This window comes from Octodon degus, unplaced genomic scaffold (genome assembly GCF_000260255.1).
Source record: "Octodon degus isolate 3935 unplaced genomic scaffold, OctDeg1.0 scaffold00008, whole genome shotgun sequence".
Lineage (NCBI taxonomy): Eukaryota > Metazoa > Chordata > Mammalia > Rodentia > Octodontidae > Octodon > Octodon degus.
The window spans coordinates 16060767-16062446 of NW_004524584.1; the positions used below are offsets into that span (position 1 = coordinate 16060767).

The following is a 1680-nucleotide window of genomic DNA, read 5'->3' on the forward strand; positions in this document are numbered from 1 at the left end:
GTGGTGCTGGGGGATTGAACCGCGGTCCCTGATGCTTTTGCTAAGCTTGTTCTAAGTAGGTGCTTTAGACCACTGAGCCATCTCTCCAGCCCGATAGCCAACATTTTGGCCATAGCCTTTCAAGGTCAGTCAGGACTTAGGACAGAAAAGAACCTGTACTGTAACATCGTGTAACTCAGTGGTGTCCCAAACTTTCTGAACAAGGAGATTTATGGGGTCACACAGGAAAGTGATTGACAATGTATAATACACCTAAGGAGTCACCTAGAGAGAAAACATTCTCTCAGGCTTTCATAGAGAGCAAATTGGTCAAGCAATGGCTGTGACTCATCTACATGGCTGACATTGACAAAAGATCTACAAACTGCTATACAGGGCTTCAGGGTAGATCCTGAGGGGATTTGACTGACCTTGTCAGATACAAAAGTTACATTTTTTGTTATATAGATCTTGGATTATCTTAGTCTTAACTATCCAGCAGAAAAGTATAAAAATGAGTTATAAAAAGTAAAGGCATATTAATAGGCTGAACTGTAAAAGGCTCAAGTCAACAACTTCTGACATTGCCAGTCATGTGGCTAATCCACTAGTACTGTAGACTACTGGACTATATTGGATTACCTTGCTGAATTCATACACTTACAATATATGAATGGCAATGAAATATACATTTCTGACAAAAGTAAACAAAAAAGGGGATATAAATGAAGGACTATTTTGTAGTGAAAAGATATAAATATCTGTATATACAAAATAGCATAGATATACAGGTACTTTCTCTTAGTTCAATGAGAAGAAAGTTTTGAACTAATAGTGTTTAGACAAGATATCATGTCTGCATCTTGTGCTATGAATAACTACTATGAAGACAACAATGTGCAATGCATTAATTATTGTAACTGTCCTACTAACCTGTTTTGAAACTGCCTCATTGCTACTTCTTTCGCAATAAAATTATTAAAAAAAAGGAATATTGAGGACACAGACAATTAAGAAAAAGCACATGTACACCATAGGCAAAAAGCTATTATAAATGCCAACCATGTAGAATAAATAGAATTAATTCAGAGCTTGAGGCTGAAAGTAATACAGAGTTGAAAAAATGAGAATAGAGCTGAGTCTTGATGTCTAAATAGGTTATTGTGAATGCAGAGGAAGTGTGAGAGGAGAGCCATCCAGCAGGAGTCAGTGAGTTATAAAGATTTTTGTGAAGCGATTTGGAGGACCACTAGTGGACCAAATCCTATGGAATTGGGGAACTAGGTCTGGCTGGGAGAGAAGTACCATTAGTGTCAGAGTAAGAAATTTGGCTTGTGGGAAGTTATTGAAACATTGTGGACAAGGGAAAAAGGTATTTTACAAAATTGAGTAGAGGAACATGAATTTTAGATTCAGAATAACTAGATTATAAAAGGGTAGTGTAGTTTATTTACTAGAGGAACTAGGCATTATGTTCTTAATATGAAGAACTTATTATTATTATTATTATTTTTTCTTAGTTGACAGATTTTATTTATTTTTTTTTCTTTTCAAAGTTTTATTGATAAACATATAGCAATGAGACAGTTTCAAATCAAATGGAAAGTACAGTTTCAACAAATAATACACTGCATATATTCTTCTTAGTGGTTAATTGCTGTACAAGATGCAGACTTGTGATCCTACTTACAAACACCATTA

At 35.1% G+C, this 1680-nt stretch overlaps 1 protein-coding gene across 1 annotated transcript in view; it reads left to right on the top strand.

Moving 5' to 3' along the window:
• Dock3 (dedicator of cytokinesis 3) overlaps positions 1-1680 on the top strand; it is an 825219-nt gene that overhangs the window by 68736 nt on the left and 754803 nt on the right. The window lies entirely within an intron of this gene.